Here is a 20,493-nt window from a genome sequence, read left to right on the forward strand (position 1 = left end):
ACACACACATCCAAACCCACTCATAGACAAACTCCCCCTCTGTGTCACTCTGAGTTCACATCCTGACTGACCAGTGTCAGAAATAAATCACTTTCACTTATATAAAAGTCTTTCTACCAGAATGGAGGGAAGGACAGAGGGAGGGAGGGAAGGAAAACAACTTCACAGGGTTGGATGCCAGACCTCCAGAATAAACTGGGTATTTTCAGGGTTTAGGTGAAGACCAACCAGTAAATTGTCTTCAGACCACATTGACAATGAGAAGGTACTAAGCGGCTCTGAATGATTCATTATTCTGAGAATTTAGATGTTTATTTTTTTATCTTTGTCATATTTGGCCGGAATCTGATCACTTTTAGAGACAGATGAGAGAAAACTACTGCCAACGGCAGATACTGTCTCTTTTCTTTTGTTTTTTCAATTGAACCAACATTTACATAGTAGTGGATGAAGTGATGACAGAGCAAACTGTGTGTTTAGAGTGGGAGACAGAGACTTACGCTCTCGTGAGGATCTTGGGGGGTGGGTGGGAGCAAAATTAAACCTCCTTTGTCCTCACCCATCGAGTGACCTGCTCTGTTAGAAACACATTCACTCTCAGTCCCCACAGAGCTCGACCTAATCTCTGGCACTCTGTAATTCACATTAAATCTGCCAAGCCCCCAAGAAAAGGTCACACCTACAGCAGCAGCAGTAAAAATGTCAAGTGTAAACGTTGTCCTTCCTCTTATAGATACTTCATAGTTGAGTTTGCCTGGTCCTCTTATGTGCAGCGGTATTTTTGTAATTTTTTTTTCCTCTGTGTGCTTTGCTCTTCCAAACAAAGAAACACGACACACACACACACACACTTTCAGATCTGCAGTAGTGATGAATGATTTGCAATGTTTTGGTTCTAAACTTTCTTTGGAAGTGTTATTCAATGAAAGTCTGCCACTGATTTGTACAACCAAATATTTAGACAGCACGTAGATTATTTCTTTTGCTCGCTTAATGGGCTACCTATATTTTTATTTTCTCTGTCAATTCTCTCTGTTCTACCCAAAATTCGTCCTGCGCCTGAACTATCATGGACTATGTTTCAAGAGAAAAGGAGAAAACAAATAAAGAGATGAAAGTGTCCCTTACTTTATCTGAAAATGTGATGATATCAGGGCGACGATGTAGTAGTAATTTCCTGTTTAGAGGAATATAGAAGAAAGAGCAACAAAGCATTCTGGGCACGTAAGGAGAGATCGTCCAGTATAAGATCAGAATTTGCTTACGTACGTATTCTTTAAATCAAAGACGTCATTTCCAGGTCTCACATCTGGGACTGCAAAGCGGTCATTTCATGTCAGGTCGTGGGGAATAAATGTAACTCAGAAGGTTGCTACGTTCACTGGCCAAATAAGAAACATAAACATGAGTAACAATAATTGGAATAATTGCAGAACAAATACCTGCTTTATGCCGCAAGCACCTTTGTGGTAGATAAAGGCCGACTATGAACAATTAGAAATGACAGTGGACGTGATATGTAAAGACGAGAACTGAAAAGCCGTTCGGAATCAATTTCGAGTGTTTTGAAGCGTGTCTGGCCAAAAAATGACTGGCTGAGCAAAGTGTCTGATTGGAACCACATTCTTCTGCTACATGAAAGATTAAACAAAAGAAAAAAAAACGAAGTGAGGAGGAAGGAGAAGTGAAAGGAACCATGAGCATGAGAAGGTAAATAAAAGAGGGGGAACAAGCAGGAGGTGAAAGACAAAATGGAGTTTGTGTACTTGGGGACTCCCTTCAATAAAATTCAACAAACAGATTTTCTCCACACGGCTCATTAGATCCAGATGAGATCTCCGTTTGTCCACTTCATCTGGACGATGATGAGCGCATATCGTGCATTAAATTGTGGTTTTAATTTAGTTAGCATGTAAAAGAACTAGTGGTTTGACATAATGTAATTCACCAAGGATGAGAAAGAGTCGCACTTCTGTCCTTAACTTCACTCAGCACTCATCAGCATCACAGATAATAGGGACGTATGCTTTGTTGCTGAAATGCAGCTTAGTTTCCATCTGGTTTATTGTTGTCTGTGTCACTGCAGCAAATAGTTTCCTTCTCTACATTCCTGCCTAGTTAGCGGCATAAAACTCCTCATGTCATCGTGCAGCCGCTGTCTGAGAGGCCGAGGCAGAGGTAAGGACAAAGAGAGAGAGAGAGAGAGAGAGCGAGAATTCCCTCACAGTTAATTCTAATTGTGTTGTGGTTATTTCTGCAAAGCACAAACATACCCTCACTGGTATCAACAGCCCCTCTTTTATTTGTTCAGCATGTTTTAACTCAGTGTTGCCTTATGTAATATCACGGTTGGTAAGACAAGCCCTGCTGCCTTCCATTATTATTGCTTCATCTTTATTTTCTCATCTTCTGGTTGCTCATCTGGCAGAGGAACTGCAGCCAATCCCAGCTGCCACGGAGTCAGAGGCAGCGTGTGCTAAAGATCACCAGGTCGCCAGTCCATCACGAGGCTAACTGCACTCAACATGTCTGAGTCCTGTCGCTCTCTCCCCATGCTGTGCACATTTATCCGCCATTAGCGTAAATGTTACCCAGAACATTCAATGCCCTGTCTTACTGCTGGGCTGAATTAACGCCAAAGTATGAGCAATTTTGAATTTTTGCCGATATGATTATTCATGTCTGTTGGCTTATTAAGCCACTGGCAAGGAGTTTAACCGAATGCTGGGAAACGCAAACACACAAACATTAGCATGTTGTTTCTTCTCGTGTTGCCTTTGCAAAGGCCTCCAGAGAAGCTAAAGAACAACCATTTTGATTATTAACATCAATAAAGGAGTGTACTATAAGCTCCACCTAAATAGCTGATACACCTGAACACTTATATTAGATCTCAGGCAAGAATTATTTTTGCGATGACAAAAAAACATTTGCAGGTAATTGCAGTTAAAACACTTATTATGTGTAGGCAGCTGAGGGAAAGTCAAGCCAGTTACAGACAAAAAACTGTGGGGCAGAAACATCTCCAGGCATGAACAATTTATCATGTCCTTTCCATAGTCCCAAGACCGTGATGTAAGATTAAATCATACTCACACAGAGGTAGAAATTCCTAATTCAGAAGTAGGGATCTCTGCCATTAATGTGAAAAGCCTAATTGATGAAAAGCAGTTGGCAGGGCGACATGACAGCTCTGCAGGAGTTTGTATAACACATGATATTTTTTGTAAATGGAGCTGAAAAGGCCAGTGGAATAATTTAATGTCATGCTGTTTGTCAGTGGCAATGCAAAACATGACTTATTGCTTACATTTTTTTTCTTTTTCCTTTTTCTAATTTAGCTGCTTCCAAGACCAGCTTCCAAGACCAGCTTCCAGTTAGGTGGCTCTTTTATTCTTTAGTCAGACCAAGTTGACCCACTTCAGTAGGTGCTCTGGTAAATAATTGTTTTTTCTCGGTCAATGACTCAGGTGCTCCTGCCTGTAATCCCACCAAATGGCAAACATCACTGTCATCACCACCGCTGTCTGTGTTGTGTTACTATAACAGTTTTCTGATTGCTGCCATTTAGGCTTCTAAGCAGTAATTAAAATGTTTTGTAGGAGATTTTGTAAAAGCCCATTACTGTGTATACTGCAGGCAAAACAATGACTTTGATTGTTTTAGTCGCATTCAGAAAAAGATCATGTGTGATCCAGTACAGCCACAGTGTGAAAAATGTGCATTTTACTGGTAAATATCCTTAATATATAACTACAAGAGCAGTGCAACATGAACAACTCTAAAGCAAGGCACCACTCAAACTTCATATATTTTAATTATTGTAATAATTAATTTTCTTAATAATCGATTCAAAAGTATTGAATTGCAGATCTTGTGATGATATTTAGAAAATGTTTTAGTTGTTATAGGGGAAAGTTTCATTTTGATGCATTTAAATTACTCCCAGTGAGTTCAGCGTACTGTATATTTTATTGCAGTCTGACTGTGGGGAATTACGTAAGGGCTTATGTCCTTTCACTTATCTGTAATGACAGTATTTACAGAACACTTACATGCTAAAATCAGCACCAAAGAACATCGAAGGTAGGCGGTGAGGAGATCAAAGCCACCGGCTGTGGTTTTGCAAATTGTTGAGCAAAAGCAAAAAGATTATAGAGGATGTACAGCAAAATCACTGTCGTAAACTGAGGAGCCATAAATGTAAAGCAGTAAAAACGTAAAACAAATCAGTCCATACCTTCAAATTATTTTGATGTTTTTCTTTTCTTCAAGCACAGGTTCAATAATTTATGACCAATTGTGCGAGGACAAATTAAAGACATGTCTTTAAGGTCAGAGGACCGTGCTGTAAATTCTGCCAAAATGTAAAATGTATTGTGTTTTTAAAATCATGATGACAGGCACATACTGAGCTTGGCTGAACACACAACAAAGTCGCTGACAGCTGCAGCCGATTCCTTCGACATGGTATAGAAACCTTACTTATATATTTATGCTTCAATTGTGTTTGGTTCTGTGTTTTTCCTGTACGTGTAAACCAGAATGACAGAGACAAACACAATCCTCTCAGGAAACAGACATCACAGCCTCACTTATGTTTGTCTTATCAAATAACAACAAAAAGAGGCAGAGCTGCTTTTAGCTTTTAGAGTTTAATTGAAGGTGAGTGTTGGTATCTGGGCTTGACCAAAAGAATGTGCCTGGCCTCAAAGACTCATGGGATATCACACCCCACTTCACATTGGTCTGGGCTGCTTTGCATGTCTAAAACAAACCACTGCATCTGTTTTTACTCCGTGTTTTGTTTGTGGATTAAAAATGAAAGGAGAGCGAAAAAAGTGGACGAATTTTTAGAAGTTTTAGTCAGAGACAAATGAGCAGAGAGAAGATTTCCGGGTGTGGCAGAAAGAGACAAGAGAGTTGAAACGTTATTATATTATTATTAAAATGTCGCACCTGGAACACATTGAGGTTCACTGCTGGGCACTGAGAATATTTAAAGTGGACAATGTCATGGTCAGCTGGTGACTGAGGTCTTTACTGTAGAAGAAACTCAAATCACAGTTACAGCCACTGGAGTATTGGTGGTTCATTTACAGTTTAGTATGGACTGGAGTCAAGTGTTTGAATTTTACCATCCACTATTCCACATGTGGATGTGTCTGAGCATAACTCAACTGTGTTCCCTGTAAGCTTGGATCTCGCATCACAGGATTGTTGTGTTTCTAATGGCTAAAGTAGCAGATGTGAACGTCAAAAAGTTCTAACAAAATCTGACAGCAAATTATCAAAATAACTCCACTCAACTACCAATTCTTTGAAGAGCTGCAAAACAGATTTTGTTTTATTTATATCAATTTATATCAACATAATTGGACTTTTTTTCTTTTTTCTTACCAATCACATTTAAAGTAGAAATATTGATGCTCCAAAAACAAAAAAGCTGAGGTAATATATATCCATACACATCAGAGGGATGATTTTTGTTTTCTGTTTTGGCATTGAGTCAAGCTAAAAAAGAAAGCCAAAGAGTTGCATGTGGCTCACAGGTTGCAGACTCCTGAACCAATTAATCAATTTGTCTGATACAGCGTAGGTCAGACCTTTGAGACCAAAATAATTTTGGAGTGCGCTTTTGCAATTATTTACAGGCTAGAGTTTCAAGTTAGTCTCAGCTCGTCTGCTCATCCCTCTGTAAACTTTTCTCTGCAGGTGGAGCATGTGGATAATGGTGGAGAGTAATTGCACACACATGTACACACACATAATAATGGCTGCCTGCGTTCAGTCGTACAGCTCGAGGATGTGTTTACGCTGATTAAGTGTGAACTTGGACGTCTTACCAGAATCATATATACAGTATCATCCTTTATCCTTCTATCTATCTGCCTCACACGTAAACACAGCCACACTCACAGTCATACCACAGGTGGGAATGGTTTTGTTTGTTTGGACGGCTTGAACTCCCCTCCCTTCTGTCTCGCATTTCTCCACCTTCTCCTCCTCCCTTTCCTTTTTCACCTCTTCTCTGTTTCCCTCACATCCACTCATCTGCCCAGTCTCACACCACCTTGAAGCAGTTTCTCCAGTCCTCTCTCTTCTCCACATTTTTAAAATGCCAACTCCTCTCTTTTTTTCTTTCCTCTGACAGCACACACACACACACACGTATTTTAGAGGAATGCACGGAATGCATTGGTTCCTGCAGCATCATGTTGTTGTTATGAGACTGCAAACCCACAAGCTGAGGAGCATGAGTGCTTTTTCAGAGCGTATGAAGGTGCAGCATGATTGATGAAGATATGGGACAGTGTTGATCCAGTGCTTAAAGCCTGGACGCTTAATACAAAGTTAAACAACAAGGTGGCTGACTACAGCAACGCAGAAAATATACACTGATTTACAGCAACTGTTATATATTTGCATTTCCTCGATTGTTATATAATATTATGCTCTGCTGGAATTTTTTCCCCCTATTTGTTTATAAACCATATAAGCTTAACAATGTCCATATTACTTTATCAGTTTTAAAACAGACATGTCTCGGACCTCCTCCAGTGTGGGATGCACAGGAGATTTATCTGGCTCCAGGGATGGCTAACCTGATGAAAACACAGATAACCCGTCTGCTCATCCTTGTTCGGCTGAGCGAGCTAAACTGCTGTCTTCACTTGTCTAATGGCTTGTTTAAACAAATATATGTCAATTACCTTCCATTTTGTTGGCAACCAGTACGTGAGCGACCCACTTTGGTTAAGTCTTCCACTTCTTTATACTGGAGGTAAATAGAACGACTGTAAATATTTGACCAGATGAATGGCATTACTGCTGAAGGGTTGGATAATCTGACCTGATAAAACATAAACATCTGCACCAGAATGACATTTGTGCAGCACTGTGGAAAGGTTAATAATAATAATTCCAGCACAGGAGGACTTAATAACTGGTTTAACTTACATACATATATATACTTATAAATATATATATATGTATGTACATGAATATGTCCAGTACATAATGATATGTCCATATGAAATCACTATGAACACACATCCTCATCCCGAGTCCTGTGGTTGAATAGAGAGTTCATTTCTGAGTGGCTGATGATAGCATGCACCTCAGCCCTATCTCTCTTATCAGCCAGCGAGCTGAGAGATGGAGGAGTCCGTCCACTGGACTCAAGCTTGTCTCACTGTTTATCCACCCTGATTGATATTGTTCATCTGCTGAACTCAGCTCTGCATTCTCTGAACTGCAGGGCGTTTTACAATACGTGTTTAACAGTTCCTCTGGACACTCTGTGCTCTGTTGATATGTTTCTGAATTATTATGGAGTTCAGTTTTTTTTTAATAACTTAACAGCAAACAACAGGGAGGGGGAAGTGTCATAAATGGCATTCTCTTCTGTTTTCAAGTGGTGAAAACCTTTGTTCAACTTGATGTTACCGTAACAGCAGACTAGAGGTGAAGCCTGCTACAGCTAAAGTTACACCTACAGCTACAGCATAACCTCAAGCTTTTAAGGCATCACCAGGCAGGCTGTAATATACAATCCCTAACACCATGTTCTGATTTGTCCTGGCATCTCCTCCCACTCACACTGACTGGAAATACTTCCACAGTGAGGCGTTTCGGAGACATCCTAATCAGAAACAACTCCTAAACACATTACACAATAAAACGTTTCTATTCAACACGAAAGAGTAATAACTCCTCTGAGCCCTTTCTGATATGATTGGCTTTAGTGTGAAGGCTGAGGTAACTGACGTCAGAGCGAGTAGAGAATAAAAAAAGCTTCCACACAAAAGCATTAGCATGGAAAATGAGAAGCGAGTGGCTTATTTTAAGAAAATACTCAGTATTCTTTAGAGATACCTCCAACAAATGTCAAGCTACAGACTGTGAATTGCTGTTGTATGGTGGGTAGAGCAGGCCTTTAAATCAGAGATTGGGGGTTTGATTCTGGTCTCCTCTTATCATATGGCTATGATGGTTGGCAACTTCCACTCAGTTAAAAAAAACATTTTGAAAATTTTACAAATGGAACTAAGCAGTATCTAAGGAAACAACACCAGACACTTTTCAAAAAACAGCACGTGTTAATGAAGGATAAGGACATCAGCTACATACCCCCAGATGGCAGTTAGATGTGACGTCAGCCTGTGGGACCTGTGAGAACAGACACAAACACATTACAATTAAACTGTAGAAACATCATCTTAACTTTATAATGGATACACTGAACAGTCTGTATTTGTCACACTTGGGATTCGATAGATTGGCACATTCATCAGGGACGCCATGTGTATAAATATACAGTAAACCCTTTATGTATGGGACAAACTTTTTAAAAAAAGGTATTACCTATTGCTTTTTCACTGTAGTTACATTAGGTTTTACCCAGAACAATCAGCTTCAATATTAAAGAAATTAAAAACATGAACTGTCGTCATCATCCAAGTTTTCTGTCACCATTAATCATTGTGTGCTGATTGGTTGATCACCTGAGCACCTGAGACAATGCGTAGATCATTGAACAGGTTTGTTGTATTGAAGTCATTCATGTAATTAAAAAAAATAGAATTTCTAGGACAATCAACCGTGCACAGACCAAAAAAAAGTCCACCATTATTGTCGGTCAGGAAACACTGGCGCCCCCTGAAGAGAGCCAAGATCAAACAACACTAAAAGTTTAAGTCTATAAAAACCTAGTAACAGTGAGATATACTCAAGAATAAATAATAGTGTGATATGATCTCTACTCCTAATGCCCGCTTCATCAACACTACACAGCCAATAACAGTTGTTGTTTGTTGCGGGTATGTGAATTTTGGCTGCACTCTCTCTGTCCTTTCTTTTCTCACTCCGTGGTTTCTGGCCTCATTTATAGAATCGTACACCTCCCTGGCTCATTTTGGTCATGAGGTAGGAAAACAGACAGACTGCTGCACAGCGCTCAGTTCCTTTTCTAACTAACATTCCATAGTATGCATGTACACACACGTACACAAACAGTGTTGGTTAAAACTACCTTGAGTGGAGGTGACAGAAGCGTTAAAACTCTATGATCTTCCCTGAGGGCATAAACAACTCTATAAACCTGAGGAATATTATTAATAATTTGCTCTGGCACCAGTCATTGGCATCTGCGTTTGAGTCCAGTTTATTTTTTTCAAATACTACAAGTACTGTTTCACTTGGTGTTTGCACAGCCGTTCTAGTGGAAAAGGCACCGGACCAACCTACACTACGCAGCACATCCCAAGGTCGTAAACTTGTTTGACTCTGACCAAAGTAATACAAGGACAGAAGGTTATGAAAACTTTTGCTTCTCATTCTGTCCAAACTGCTGGCTTGTGGGCAGCTAACAGGGTTAGGTCCTCAACCTTTGTTGGTCCACATGCTAAGGTTACAAAAACAACTAGAGTTTCTACGTGATCCAAGTTTGAGCTCACATCCACAGGACATTTAGTTTTCATTGATTTAATAAATCTCTACATTTCAGCATCATAGGTCATTGCTTTGTTTGGACAACCTGTGGATTGCGTGGCCCTGGATTGATTTGTATACAAGTCACTGGTGGAGACATTCAATAATCAGACAAATTACAGGGTACAGAGAAATATATCTTCAAAACCCGACCATTTCAGCCCACTCTGTGTGTTTATTCTGCTCAGAAATCAGGCAGATTTTATTGCCTCAGACGAATGATTTGTATTGTGCTTATAAAATGGGATATGATGCTCAAAATCTCCTCAGAAAGTGTTCTTCGCTCAAGTGAAATAACATGTGAGGTAAAGCTTCTCTGTCACTAGATGTATAAACATTAGTTTAATTATTTCAATATTAGGTTAAAAAACCTTGTCATGTTCAAATTGTTCTGTGTTCTTTTATATTGAAATATTATTACAGTAAACCCTTGTTTTTCGCGGGGGTTACGTTCCAAAAAGAACCCGTGATAGGCAAAATCCGTGAAGTAGAAATCTTTATTTTTTTTACAATTAAATACTCAGAAAAAGAAGAGAAAGAACGAACAAACCATTTTACAGTCTCAACCATTTGTTTCACAAATAAAGTAAAATAAAAGTACTTTAGAAACGTTTCAACAAATAACTTCTGTAATGTACTGTCAAATAATAATTTTAATCATCAACGTGAACAGAAGGCTTCAAATTGCGGAGATTAGCACCGCCCACCGTGAACGGGAGAAAATTAAAAATGATTATGAAAAAAATACAAATTACCTGGTCTTGTTGCGGGCAGTTGCAACCCTTTTTGAATCCTTATTAAAACTTATTGCTGCTGTCTTCCTTATGTTTTTTTCTTCCTTCTTTATGGAACGAACGGAAGATTCATTAATTCCATAATGCCGACCTACAGCCGCATAGCTTTTACCTTCATTTAGCATGTCCAATAGTTTTACTTTATCACCGATAGACAGCATCTTCCGCTGCCTTTTGGTCCCTACCGCAGGTACTTTTGCCGGTCCAGAGCGTTTTGTCGACATTATGGGGTTTGATAAACTCGAAATTGCAAGAGAATTTGCACGTACGTAATGTCAATTTGGCAAGCTGTTTTACGTACGTGTACATATTAAACCGCAACGTTATTGGCGCACAGGTAGAGAAGAAGCGGAGTGACTTTTTAGCCAATCAGAATGCAGAACACAATGCACGATGCAAATCCGTGAAGTAGCGAAACCGTGAAAAGTAAACCGCGTTATAGCAAGGGATCACTGTACATAAAAAGTTTTAAAAAGGTTGTTATGTTATGTATGTTAAAGTGGGTATGTTTTAGTTTGTGGCATCTCTGGTACAGCTCATAGGTTTTAATGTTTGTTAAATTTCTATTTTTTGTGTTATAAACAAATTCTGCAGCCTCTTCTTCTATTAGCCTTTAGCCATTACTACTTTTGTTTCTATTATTACAACTGCCTTCTCTTTCCTCCGAACATATTTGAACACTTTTCCTTTTAACATCAATTAGATCATTTCACTGACCACCACACACATTCTTGTAACTACATACCGACGCCTGATTAATCTAAAATTTTCTGAAAATGCAATGCTATGAAATAGGATGTCTGTCTTTCCCTCATGATCGCCCTCACATTTGGACTTTATAGCAGTGTAATGATGATGGCCTAAGTAATTTGCTTTGATGGATTGAATCAGTTTGACGTTGAATTTTGACCACGTAAAATAATAGCCTTAAACAGTGCTCTAAGAACCACGTTTTAAAATGTGATAGCTAAATAACTGTACTCTGATGGAAAAATACTCAGCTCAACCAATAAAAAATTATACATTTATTTTATGAGTACATTTAATTTATTGCACTTGTGTGGGTCATCAAAGCCAGAAAATTACAAAACAGTTTTACATTCTCCAGAACAAAAGGACCGGCCATTTTAAATTATGACCACATACAATGGAGTCGGTAAATGTGCCATTAGTATAATAACGAAATGTCGTGTGACTGCATGGCATTTTTATTAAGTTTTGAAGAAAAATCCTGTTAATTTTTTTAACCACAACAAATTGAACGATCATTGCCATTATTTCTTTACAGAACATGGATAAAACGTTCCCCCACAGAGCTAGAAAAACAACACAATATCACAATATTATGTGACAGAAGCTGCTTATTTGGGGTTTTTATGTTGTTTTTTTTTTTCTTTTTCCTGTCTTTTTCACTCTTCTGCTGGAATCTAATACTCTGTATTTTGTGGCAGTGAAACTTTGCACAGAGCGAAACTTGACTGGAGAAATCATGCTATGCTCTCAGAGAGGCTGATGTCTGCAAGATGTGTCCACGCTCGAACCCCCACCTCCACCTCCACCTCCCCCTCCGCTCCACACACAGTTTTCCTTACAAGTATAATGTATATAAACCTTTGGGGTTTTGCTACACAGTGAGCCGAGATTGCTATGTCAAACAAACGCAAACTGATCTAATGTCTCACAGAAGAGGTTTACCCTTTGAGGAAGTGTTGCAGCCTGAGTACAATATGGGCCACAACTGGACGGACTGCACACTTCCACAGATTCCTACTGTGATGCATTGGACTGTTTTAAGAATTAAAATCGAAACTATTTTGGAATCAAATAATTGTTAGAAGTAGAATGAATTTCCTTTCAGATATGATAGTGATCTGGGATTTACACTGACAGAGCAGATTTTATAACAATTAATTAAATTATTAATTTAAACACTATTTGTGTTCTTCAGATTGTATGTAGTTGTTATAGGACACCTGTCAAAATTCTACAAAGAATCTGTCTCAAACACTGCTGGTCAAAGTCAAAAGGAGGAGCGATGGATTTGGAGAAATAGGGTTTTTGTTTTTTTTTTGGTAAATTAAAAAAAAAGTCTCTTTGTTTCAGAACATTGATTTTCCCCAGTATCACTTTGTTTAAAAGTTTATTTTTATCAAAACAAACGATACGCTTTCGAAATGTGTCTCCATCCAGGTTTTCATTTCATGGCGTGGAGGCATCTCGTCAGCAAACGTCAAGTTTGTCTTGGTCTGTATTCCTGCAGCCCAGTCTCTGTCTCTTTTTTTTTCTCAAGATTTAAATATTTAGTTTTCAACCACTGCCAGCTTTGTTCCCTCTGTGTGTGTGTGTGTATATGTGTGTGTGTGTGTCAGCTTCTTGATTAAACATTCTGCCAGTTCTCGGTTAGTGGAAACATTTTTAAACATTTTACATCAATTTAACTACATTTACAGCTATTTTCATTCTAAATCATAACATATTTCTTTACACATTGGGGTAAAAACTTTGAATGGTGTTTTTTTTTACTATTTAAAGCAACATTTTAACTCAATAGTTATTAGTTAGATATTTCAGTAATTAGCAGCTGATTTTTTTTAGAATTTTTTTATTTTTGGGGTTGATCTAAGATTCATTCAGATTTCATGGTGTCGGCAGAGTTAAATACTCTAAATAATTCATTTGAACATCTAGATGTGTCAGTTATCCTGATCGGACCATTAGACAGTCCTGTTAGCTCCAAAACACCTAGCCAAATTTGTCATAATTGATGCTGAATTGTTCATAGCCTTGTAATTCCCATGTGTATAAATAAGAACAGCAACAATCGGATTTTATACCATGAATACATTCTCTCATTTTTGTCTCTATCACCAATCTAAATCTGGACGTACAGTATATGTTGATGCTGTGTGAAAAGAATAACAGTAGTGTGAACCTCACTGATTCTTCATGGGTGGTTTGTTTTAGGATTGATTGCACAGAGAAAGTTATGTGAAGGGCGACGCCGCGTCCTTCTGTCGCACTCCACAGGATAGATTAGGGGTCAACGCTCCAAGCCCATCCATTTGTCCGTCCACCTATCTGTCCAACATATGTCACCTGGGATAACCTCTTGACTTTCATGCCACAGGGACAGAGATTTACATCCTGTTTTTTGTGGCGCTGATGAAGTAAATTACTCAGCCATGACCAACAGATAAAAGGCAACACATGCAGACTCTCACATCTTCCTCTGGCACTGTGAAGACTTTATGGCACATGATTTTATGGAACATGTGCTACTGACAGTCAGTTCAAAAGTCAGGAAGTCAGTTTGTGTCCCTCTGCTCATCCCTCTGTCACGGCGGTTCACGGAAGGGTCACACGATTTACAGCAGGGAGTCGAGGTTGAAGCAACGAGATATTTTATTGGAGGTGCAGTTTCACCACATTTTAAAATTACTGTAAACCCCTTTGTCAAACTTGACAATGTCTTTATTTTGCCTTATTTTAAAGTAAATGTCTTATATTTTGCTCATGTTTCAGTCAATTGTGCTGGTTCACAGGGAAAAAGCTGCAGCTCTGCACAGGAATATCAATAAAAATTCATAATTTTTCTTTTTTTTTTGGTTTGTCACAGAGATTCAATTCCCATAAAATAAGAAACAAACAAATGGATTTGCCAAAGTCGAGAGCCAGATTAAAAAGATTGTTGGTAACTGATTCATTACAGAGAATAGGCTTTCAGCAGCTGGCAGCAGCGCTCCACACTTTCTCCAAGTCTTGGGAGCTTTCTGCAAAGTTTGTTTCCAACCGCACACATCAACTGCTGATGTGTGCGTTTTTTTGTTGTTTGTTTTGTTTTGTTTTTTTGCTAAATACGTGAATAAATTTGTGAAGGTCCACTAGTGGAAAGACAGGGACTCTGGATATCTCTATCTGCGGTGTTCATGTAGATTTTTTTTTCTTTTTTTTTTTTTTTAAGAAAGGAAAATTCCTCGTTGGCTGTTTTCTGAACAAAGTTCAACTCAAAAACAAACAAAAAATATCATAAACTGCAGTAAAGACTCATTATAACCACAGGTATTCAGGGCAGCATCCCTGAATGCAGAACACTTTAGTCGAGCAATATTTACCGCTAGGACTATAGTCGGCATGGAGACCCCAAAATTAAAAATGGAAGTTCAGAAAGACGTATGTCGCCTGATCACTTTGTTTTACTTACACATCAAAAGCCTGGATGCACTCATTTTTCAATCCCCTGTTCTTGGCCATTTAATGGTGTAGAGGATGTTTCTTGGCAGACTTTGGAACTCTAAGCACAATAATGATACCATAAATGCCAGCGTCTACCAGAGTAATGTCATTGGCCATGAACATAATGTACTCATCAGCTACAACAAGAATCAAATCATCTGCTTATATCACACTGTTTTTTTTTTTGGGGGGGGGGGGGGGGGTAAAGGGGCGGAGGGGTCTAACAGAGGGGGGGAGGAGAGAGAGAGAATGGTTGGAGGTTGAGAACAAGTCGACCCTCTGACATCGGGTCAGCAACAAAACCAAACACTCTCACTCGGAAGAAACATTGTGAAACACAGCGCAGACGTAGTCAGAAAACCAAAGAAATATGTGTCTCTGTGCGTTTAACATTTTTTAAGAGGTGGCTGAAAGCAGATATTCCCGTTGGCAGAATTTGGAAGAAATGTGTCCCTTTGAATTTCCTGGTTGGACAGTAGCAGCTCTAGATATAGTTACCCTGACGACGCTGAAGGAGACTACGGTCCAATTAGAGAGTGCCGCTGCTCGCGCTCTCATTGGAGGGAACCAGATGGAACTGATATATACTGTGTGTGTGTGTGTGTGTCCTGGACATTGTTGCAGTTTTTTTAACAATGTTTAAAGCATACATCCGTAGAAATCTAATAAAATCCATGAATCGCTCTCGAGGAATGCTGCGGTGCAATGTATGGTGAACAGGCCACAGGAAGCAACTAAGAACCACCCACTTAAAAGATCATAGATGTATGTATATATACATACACACATTGCACGAGATTTACTTCCTCATCTTTACCGCCAGCGTGTAATCTGCAGGTGACGACGACTTGTGTGAAGAATCTCTAATAAATTTTAAATGATTAGAATTTCTGATTGTCATTTAAAGACATTTTCTTCAGTTTCTCACAAAGTATTGAGTTGCAACTGGTCTTTGTGCAGTGAATAAACCTGATGGGGTTTTTTTTATTATTAAATTACGATAACTAAAGAGCAGTAAAGCCCCAGCTACCGCTAATACCCCATCAGTTTGATGATGATTACTACAAGGTGTCATTAATCAGGAGCCATGAATGTGAGGCTGTGCTTGATAAGAAGCCAGTGTCAGAAACACTGTTGCTCTCTGGTGTTCTGCAGCTTTATGACGATGTCGCCGTCTCACTGAGCAGCATGTGGTGTCATAACATTGGCTTTCGGGACACTTGGTTGTGGTTATGTCATTTTTCTGTGCAGCCAAAACAGCCTGATTAAATCCTGGATAATTAATTCAGCATCCCATTAAAACCAAATTCACAGTCTCCGAGACGGCGGGAACAACTTTAGAGGAACAACTGACCTCAAAGGAAATGAGCTTCACAGAACGACACATTAAATCTCTCTTAGGCTCAATCTGCACAGCAGTTCATCAAGGGTTTTCTCTGCAAAGATGATCTCATCATAAGGTTTTTTAATTAATATTATTATTGAGTTACACACTCATTCTGATGGCCACTCCTGTAAAATGCAGTCGGGACTGCAGCTGATTTAGAAAAATGCTATCTCACCTTTATTTATTTAATGGCTTTAATTGCAAACATTGAGGATTTTAATGTATTACTTTCATTGAGTTTTCTTTTCTATTAATTTCTTATGTCCCGTTACTGTTTTGATATTGAGCTCTTTCTACTGGAAAGGTCATTAGGAACTTATCTTTTTAATTAATATATATGGTGATAATGTGTGGGAGAGCAGGGACATTAATAAAGTTCTATCTATCTATCTATCCATATAGTCATATTTGGCTCAAACCTTGTGGCATACATGTATGATCTGTGTGACCTGATTGTATGTGTATCCTACTGTAATGTGGTGATTCTGTCTAATCATTTGAATTAGCAATAGAAACATATCTGCGACTCGGTCATCCCTGACTATAATAACAACAGTATTGATAATTTAGGTATTTTCTGATTATCTGTAAACAAGTGCTCCTTTTAACATGACTTAAATGCGGCGCCAAAAAATGTAATGTGAAAAAAGGCCCAGAAAGACCTCTGAAACGGCTCGGTGCTGTGTGTCATTATGAGTCAAAAGAGAAGAGAAGATGGGAATTTAATTGCATATATCTGCACTGTTTATTTAATTTCAAGAATCAAGGCGTAAAGAGGCGAAACGTTCTGCAAACAATAGACTTAACATCAGAGTCAAGAGGAAACCCAGAGTCCTGGCACCTGCTGCCTACTTCTTATTTTGTTTACAGCAGGGAGAAACACTGTATTTCCACCAGGGCACAGGGAAGTGATGTGTTTTTCCTCTGTTGTGGTTTAATACTCATGTCAAACAAATTGTTTTCTCACACGATTAAGAGCGGCTCATGAATCACACACTGTCAAGCAGGGTTTAAAATGTTTACATGAAAAAAAAAGTTAGGAACAACAGACGGAACGACTGTGGAAAATGAATGTCTAAAGTTTATTCTGCAGCTTACACTGGTAGGTAGATTAGTGCAAATAATACAGGCTGAGATCTGAACAGACATGCTCTGTGCAGACATGAGCATGAGTTTTATTCTGCGGCCAATCAGGTTTGACCTTTTAACATTGTACGTCTTCTAGTCAAGATTAAGTACCGCAGCTATGATCCATACGGGAGGTCCTCGGTTTACGACGTCCTCGACCTATAGTTTTATGTTTACGTCGCTGTCTTTATTAAGAAAGTCTTGTTCTAACGTGATATATTCAAACAACAATGGGAAATAGTTGGCGAGCGGAGTGGACAAACACGAATATATCGTCACACGGTGCTACATGCCAAAGACAGCTTTGTTTACATTCACCTGTTGTACGTCATACATTGGATTGTGCTGCGTTTACTTTCTATTGTTTTTGTTGGGGTTTTTTGCCCTTCATTATAGCTCACAGGCATAAGTCAGCTATTTTTATGTCCTAGATTATGATGTAACCACTGTGTTACCGTGGGTGAGTGACATAGATACTGATGTACAGTATGTGAGTTAAGACGTGACGAAAACAGAGCTACGGTGAACCATAGTAACAAAACTCCGATGTAAGTGGAGGAGCCCTGGTAATCCAGTCTCAGTTCTGCTGCAGTGATTCATACATGATCATTTTTTTTATATGGACCTAAATCCACCTCCAACCATACATTTGTTTTTCACTTTGTTGTTATCTTAAGTCAAGTTTATCCAACTTCATGTTTTAAAACACATGAAATGTTTACCACGATTGTAACATAAATGAACTTCATCCCAGTCTGGCTGCACACCAATGTGCTGTGTTCATAACTTTCCTGTGTAGTATTATTATGTGAATGAATGTAACTGTTGTAATTAGGTGGAACATAAGAGTGATTTAATATCCTTCTTATCTTAAAGAGGAATCTTAATGATTCCTCGTTGTGAAAATCTGTTCAAACCGAGGAAGTTTTCATACGTTGTGAACTGAGTTGTTGCTCTTTTACTTACATAAAGAGGGGGCCAGTAGGGGGAGGTTATGAGGGTAGCAGCAGGAAAGAAAAAGCCAGGACTAACACCTGCTTGCAATTTCATAGAAAAGAAGAAAAAAAAGTCTGCACTCTGAGCTTGGACGGCTGGTTGGTTGGCTGGCATAAAAACACGGCATCATTTTTCAGATCAATCCGATATTAAACTGACATAAATGCCAACTGCTGTAGAGAACAAGCCAAGTACTGACATTTTTGAATCACGGCCAGAAGACCATGTAGGTAAGGCTGGTCTTCAGCAGTAAATCATGACATGTCTTTGAGAACCAAAAATACCATGTTCCATGTTCATGCATATTGACAAAGAGGCAAAGATATAAGGAAACATTAAAAGATGACTGACCAACTGCCTGTGTTCAACTCTGTTTAGGATTATAGTGAAAGAGTTACAAAAGAAGTTGGTCCTGATATCATTTTTTGCAGTATTTCTAAGTATGCACTCATTAGTTTGGGTTTTACTAATTAAACAACTAACATTTATTTTTATATTAATTAATTAATATTAACAGAATGCTATTTCAAGCTAAAAGAAAATAAATATTTCTGTATAAAAATGACAGTCACATTACACAATAACACAGTTTATATATATATATATATATATACATATATATATATATATGAAATACAGTGTGTATGTGAATATGAAGATTTGGTTGTCTCTTTTCTCTTTTCTCATTTGATCTGACATACAAAACACATGATGTCTACAGAGTGCCCATTGTTTCCACCAAAAGTCTAGCAGTAACATTAGCTCCCACTGTCATTATCCCAACAAAAATAAAATGGTCAATGACGAAAAGAAGGGGAATTCTTTCCATAATAAGGTAAATATCTTGACGCAATTCCCTGCAATTTTAGGAAGAAGCAGATTATATTTCAGACGTACATCTTCCATGTGTCCATTTGATGTAAAGTAGCCAAAAAAATACTGCATTGTCCCAGCTGCCTATGGTTGAGTCTGTATACTGTACGTATGTGGATATTATGATCCTTGTGGGCACAGTTGTGTATTCATGTACATACAGCATGTATGGCCCTGTATGTCTGCATGCATCTGTTTATTTGCACACAGAACATGTTGATCTGAAGCATCCCCAAACCACAGTGATGTGGACCTTGGACTCTGTGGACTCTGTGGACTCTGCGTCTCTGTCTCAGACTCCAAGTCCAAGTCTTTGGCATTGTCAAAGAAAGACAATATCAAAGGACTGCCATCTGGTTCTCTGAACTTCCCCTTCCTTTGTGCCTAAATCTATGTGTTCTTCACTTATCCTGCCCCCTGTTCTTCACATGTAGTTAAAAAACCCAATTGAAGCATTCTCTAAACAGACTTGTGGGAGGAAGGTTGTTTTGATGTGTCCATCGAATGTTCCTAAACATGTTACTGCCTCCCAGGAGAGACAGAAATAAATGTCATGTACCGTGAAACAGAACAATGCCCTGAATTCAAAGAAACATACACTGAATGTTAAAACTGTAGGCAGATTTTTATGACAGACAAAACAAAACCCAAAACATCCAAACTAAACTGGAGCGCTGACATTTCTCTTTTGCAGGAATTCACCTCCACCTGGAAGGAGAACCTCCACCTTCCACACAGTCAACTACTTTGTGCAAAGCCGTCACACTGACTGCACTTAGTGTACATTTGTCTGCAGCTGGCCCACAACCTGCTGCTGAGCTGCAGTCTGCTGACGCTCTACAGGTGAGACCCATCTGATAAGAGTAATCTTCCAAAACAAAGCTCAGATTGTCTTCATGAAGGCAGTTTCTATGGGCTTACTTTTTTTTACATAATGATTGACTCTAATTGAAATACTCCCAAATGTCTCATATGTAAAAATGGATAATACAAATGATTTGTCATTAATTTCATTAATCAGTTCAAGTATCCTAAATTTGTATTTCCTTGTGATTACTGACCTCAACTGCTTGAATTCCCCAAGGCCTAATGGCTTAGGTTTATCTTTATTGGATTTAATGTAATTTCACTGGTGTATTGTTTTAGCACCATCTAAAGACGTAATGTGTATTACAGGTTTCACATGTGTTAAAGTAAGAGTGTTTTCTTAGAGTTTGACCTTGCACACGTTGTAAAAGAATGTAATCATGAGAAAATAAAGTGTCTCGACTCCTGGTGTTATATGATATTTTGTAGTTTCAAGTACAGGTATTCCCTATGTCCTATTAGCAGACAAATCAGCACCTTGGACAGCGAATATGTAATTACACAAAAAACTTAATTCAGTTTCATTATTTTCTTTTTAATAGCAGTTGCAGGAAAATCTGAATGTAACTTGGCAGCCCCGATAATATTTTGGAATTTAAAATGCAATATTCGTTTTGTTTGTTTTTTTCTGCAAAAATTGAATATTAATGTAAAGTGAAAAACACATTTCAGGAAATACATCTGAGTTCTGAATTTTTACGGAGACAAAAAAGGCATTGCAAT

General features: G+C 38.6%; 1 long non-coding RNA gene across 1 annotated transcript in view; it reads right to left on the reverse strand.

Moving 5' to 3' along the window:
- Positions 1-20,493, reverse strand: part of LOC112487915 (uncharacterized) — an 82,675-nt gene that overhangs the window by 40,928 nt on the left and 21,254 nt on the right. The window contains exon 2 of the long non-coding RNA XR_003051467.1: positions 8,134-8,172. This is a non-coding gene — a long non-coding RNA (uncharacterized LOC112487915). The remainder of the gene's footprint in view (positions 1-8,133; positions 8,173-20,493) is intronic.

The sequence above is a fragment of the Cynoglossus semilaevis genome, chromosome 13 (genome assembly GCF_000523025.1).
Source record: "Cynoglossus semilaevis isolate Cse_v1.0 chromosome 13, Cse_v1.0, whole genome shotgun sequence".
Classification (NCBI taxonomy): Eukaryota; Metazoa; Chordata; class Actinopteri; order Pleuronectiformes; family Cynoglossidae; genus Cynoglossus; species Cynoglossus semilaevis.